Source organism: Amblyomma mixtum, chromosome 8 (assembly GCF_055824585.1).
Source record: "Amblyomma mixtum isolate Tamu chromosome 8, ASM5582458v1, whole genome shotgun sequence".
Taxonomy (NCBI): Eukaryota; Metazoa; Arthropoda; class Arachnida; order Ixodida; family Ixodidae; genus Amblyomma; species Amblyomma mixtum.
The window spans coordinates 138,738,936-138,744,524 of NC_143019.1; positions in this window are offsets into that span (position 1 = coordinate 138,738,936).

Here is a 5,589-nt window from a genome sequence, read left to right on the forward strand (position 1 = left end):
ATGTGTTTTAGTCTGAATTGTTTTTTTTTTATTTTTTTTCGTCGCCTGTCACTGCTGCCCGGTATAAGGGGGCTGCGGCTCAGTCAAGCTGTCTATGACAGTTTTTCCTGCAGCTCCTCTGTCACTTTTTGGAGGCAGAAATAAAATTGATTGATTGATTGATTGATTGATTGATCGATCGATCGATTGATTGATTGATTGATTGATTGATTGATTGATTGATTGATTGATTGATTGATTGATTGATTGATTGATTGATTGATTGATTGATAGTGAACATCCCAAATACACCGTACATGGTTTTGTATTCTGAAGACACAGGCACTTTCATCTCTGGGAAAAACATCAAAGATGTCTTTTACGCAGCCCATAGCTGGATGGATCACCTCAAAAGCAGGTTAAACGCAAAAAATTGCAAATAAACTGTAATAAAACAAAGTCTGATATCATATTTAGACTTCAGTGAAAGCAGTTGACGAGCAACTACCATTTGAAATTCGGGGACAATGTTATTGAAAATACTACCTGCATTAAATTTTTGGACATATGGTTTGATGAGAATCTTTGTTGGTCAATCGATGTTTAATGCCTCCGAGCAAATATTTGCAGAGCGATACGAATGATAAACCTGTTGAAGCACTTTATTTCATTGAGTCTGAAAAAACAACTCTGTCTAATATATTAACGTCTGCAATATTCGCTTTTGGTCTGGGGCACCACCACCAAAACAAACCTCGTCACATTTTAGGTTTCAAAAAAGGGCGGTAAGATCCATTTTTAACCTCGACTACCTTGCGCACACTACGCCGTTTTTTAAGAAGCTTGGAATACATGCTATAGACCACCTATTCTTGAATAAATTATCGGTCGAAGCATTTTGCTTCAGACAGACCGCAAAGGAACACTATAGCAAGACTTTCGCCGCAAGAAAAACGTCATACAACTTGAGACATGAAACAATTTCTGTACCACAAATACGCACGAACTACGGCACACAGTTTTGAATTTTCAAATACCTACGATTCTAACCAATCACCCGAGTGTCGTAGAGAGGTTGGAAACATGTCATTCGATCGCGAGTTCTATAAACGTACAAAAAATTATTTTTTGCCAAACTTATACATGACATCCTCATATGCGCTGTTTTATTTTACTTTAAAAATTCTGATAATTAAAGGCTTTTGTTTTGTTTATTTGGAATAATATGTTAGATCACTGCGTTCTAAGATGATGTTTCTTGTGTTTTTCTCTCTTATTTTTGAATGAAATTGCTACGCTGTGCAGTTTTCTTTCCTTCTTTATTTACTTTTTTTTGGAAGTGTATAAATGCTTCGGGTGCTGTGGCCTTTTTCGGGCAAGAAGTATTGCCTTTTGCCACAGCACCTGACTACTGTGCGTCTGAAAGAACTAATAAATTCAAATTAAAAAATAAAACGTGAAGGTTGAACGCCCGCCGTGATCTATATCATCTTTAATCCATGGTGGCAGCTTCCTACCAATTGCCCGGATGTTTAGGCGCGTCTTCTTAACGGTGTCTTGAGTTACACGTTTTAGAAACCTTTCTGAAGAAACGTCTTACTGCAGACGTCTTAAAGTCACTGATGCGTAATTTTGTTCCTTGCGTAGGCGCTGGCTATGTGTATATATGTTTCTGGGTTCTACAAAATAAACTACTTTTGTGTGGCGCTCTGTCCCGTTCTCTCGTCTTGTGTGTGTGGTTTCTTGCGTCTTTACTTTACAATGAGTTACCAACTAGCCCAGCAAGTTCTCTTAAAGGGCTGCTGAAGCGGTTTTAGAATTCGATGAGTTTAATGTTGCCGAATGTGCGAAACGTGCACGTAAAGCCTGCGAAATCGTTTTGCTCTAGCATTTAAAATGGTGGCGCAATCGCCGAATAACGTCGTCGTCGGCGTTTAGGCTTCTCTGAAGTGGACAGCGACGGGCAGAGGCCCCGATAATGACGTCACGTATGACGGCCCTACGTTTCCAGCGAAGAAATGGTTATTCCATGGAAGAAAACCGACGCCATCGAAGGTGAAGCTCACGATGCATCGTTTGCCGCCATCTGACGACGCACAGCACCATGCAGGCGTAAGCAGCGGAAATCTGGAATTTCGGCAACAATGACTGCCGAGTTTCCCCGCACTCCTCCAACGTAGTGAGAAGAAGCCGGAACATCGTCGCGGTGTTAATCGATGATTATGACATCGATTAAATGCTGTCACTAAATGCTAGCGCAAACATGCTTTTCATGCTCTATCTAGAAGCTTGATAGATTCTAATTCTTGAATAACCTCGAATTCTCAAAAAACCGTTTCAGCTTCCCTTTAAGTCTTAAAGAAGTTTTAGAAAACTTCTTGCCTTCGACGTCCATGAAACGTTTCGATCTAGTGTGACCTGTGAAGCTATTTCGAGCCGTTTCAGGACGTTTCTAAGACGTTATGTGTTACGTGGACATACACGCACTCATGACCACCCACACTCAGACCCACTCAATCACACTCACGTCCACTCCCACTCACAACTACTCACTCGCACTCACAGCTCTATGTGAGTGTGAGCGAGGCAATATGGGTGCACTTATGAGCGTGCCGACCTACTATTTATTTATTTATTTATTTATTTATTTATTTATTTATTTATTTATTTATTTATTTATTTATTTATTAGTACCTCACAGGCCCCGAAGAGCATTGGGTGAGGGGGGCAAATCGAAAAAAAGGTATATACAGATGGAAAAAACCGTAATATCGGTACAAGAACGCGGTACAAGTCAAATACAAGAAAGGAACACGAAATTTATACAAAACGGAGAAAATAACATCAGACACGAAAATAGAGGGGGAAAAAAAGCGAAACACGAACATGAGAAAAAAAAAGTAACCAGGGGTAACAGAAGTGGTAAATGGGAAAACAACGTTAAGAACAAATGAAACTGTTGTACATTTCGAACATCACTATGGCAATAAATGTATACATAGATGTTTTTTAAACTCACCAGGATCAATGAAAGAGATTATGTTGTCAGGAAGATCATTCCAGAGTTTTATAGCTCTAGGTAATGCAGAGGAATTAAACGACAGGGTCTTCCCATATATCCGGTTGAAGCTGAGTTGATTGTGTAAGCGTTGTGAAGAGCGGAAAGGTGATGCCAGAGGTAACAACGAAGGACGGGTGTGAACATATTTATGGAACAAACACAGAAGTGAAATGGAGCAACGAATTGCAAGTATCTGTATGTCATTAAGGTTTTTAAGCTGGGATACACTTGCGAGGGGACTATAATTGCTAAAAATGTACCGGGCAGCTCTGCTTTGAATGGACTCGAGCATATCTATGAGATATTTTTGATGGGGAGACCATATAGGTGAGATAAATTCCAGCTGTGGGCGAACAAATGTAAGATATGGAAGTTTTCGAACGGAGCTAGGTGAGTTCCGAAGGTTCCGGCGTATGAAACCTAATGTCCTCGATGCTTTGTTGCAGACTGAAGAAATATGAGAAGACCATGAAAGATTTGGTGTGAACTGAATTCCAAGGTATTTGTACGACGTAACCCTTGATAGAGAGGTATTATTTATAGAGTATATGAAGTTAGAAATAACATGCTTGCGGCTAAAAGTCATTGATTTACATTTATTAGGGTTAAGATTCATTTGCCAGTCTTTACACCAATCAACAATAGCGTCAAGATCATTTTGAAGGGTCAGGTGATCAGTCTCAGAAGCGATCTTACGGTAAACAACACAGTCGTCTGCGAAAAGGCGTAAGCGGGATGAAATGTTAGTGGGAAGGTCGTTAATGTAGATTAGAAAAAGTAAGGGTCCAAGTACGCTTTCCTGTGGTACGCCTGAGGTTACGTCACATAGGGATGAGGAAGAGCCGTTGACAACTGTGAATTGCTGACATAATGAGAGAAAGTTTCGAAGCCAAGATAATGTGAGGGAATCAAGGGAAAGGGTAGATAATTTTGTAAACAGCCGGCCATGTGCAACTCTGTCAAATGCTTTTGAGAAATCTAAAAAAATGCAATCTGTTTGCTGGTTATCATCCATGTTGAAATGCAGGTCAGTAGTAAATTCAAATATCTGGGTATCACACGAGTAGCCTTTCCTAAAACCATGCTGATTTGAAAAGAAGAAGTCATTTCGTTCCAGATGGTTGTAAATGTGAGAGGTGATAATATGCTCAAGTAATTTACAGCATATGCATGTTAACGAAATAGGCCGATAGTTATCAGTAGAGTTTTTGTTACCGGTTTTGAAGACAGGGATGACTTTGGCTTTTTTCCAGTCAGTGGGCAGTTCTCCGGAGGATAGTGATTGCTGAAATATATGACACAAAATATGGCTGGAAATTGAAATGGTGTTTTTAAGTATCTTCGAGTTAATGTTGTCCACTCCGGCAGATGATGATAACTTTAGATTTTTAATTAGTGATGCGATACCCTCAGCACTAATGGTGATGGGTTCCATGAATGGGTAGTCAGACTCGAGAACAATTGGCATACTGGAATAATCTTCCTTAGTAAACACTGATGCAAAAAAATCTGTTGAACGTGGTTGGACATTCAGTGTCAGCTAGCGGCAAGCCATCAGTATTGTGTAGTTGTATGAGGTCATGTTTACTTTCGGGAGGTATAGTCTGCCAAAACTTCTTAGGATTAGTCTGCAAAAGTGACGGCAGATCATGAGTGAAGTATTTGTTTTTGGCAGCGGTAACAGCAGAACAGTACGCTTTCAAACACAGTTTATATCTTTCCAACGAGGTCGAAGAAGGAGCAGATCTACCTTTTCTGTATAGGCGCTTCTTTTTATTCCGTAATCGACGGAGGGTCTTGTTGAACCATGGATTTTTTATGTCATTAGCTATTGTAATGAGAGGAACATGTTTCTCTATCAGTGTAGATAGTTTATGTTTGAAGAGCAACCAGTTTTCTTCGGTAGATCGTTCGCTCCTTAGCGGGAAAAACACCTCATTGAAAAATGTGGCGAGTTCCGTGTTAATTTCATCATATCGTGCTTTACTATAATCTCTAACTTTTTTAGTTGTAATACCTGCAAACAAGCTCGGAACTAGAATATCAAACTGCAACATCTTATGATCGCTAAATCCGTCAAGATACATAACCGGCCCTATGGTATCGGGAGCAGTGGATAGAGCTAAATCAAGAATGTTAGAACCACGCGTATTCTGGCTAATCACTTGAAATAAGTTGAAATCTAGTGTTAGGTTGATGAATTCTGTTGCAGCATGACTAGTTGAAGACAAAGAAGGCCAATCTATTTCCGGAAAATTAAAATCACCCAACAAGCAGATGTTGCTAGGTGAACTATGTTCGACAGCGGCAGCAATGCTAGACCGAAGATCATGAATGAAAGAAGTCGCACAATCGGGCGGACGGTAACACAGCCCAAAAAGTAAAGTCGAAGATATAGTTTTGCAGGCAGCCCATACTATTTCGAGGTCTGAGTTAGAATTGATAGCAGTGGATGGTAACGTTTTTTTAATACCAAGAAGCACCCCACCCCCTCTTTTATCTGCACGGTCATGTCTGTAGATATTGTAAGTCTGGAAAGATTTCATTGT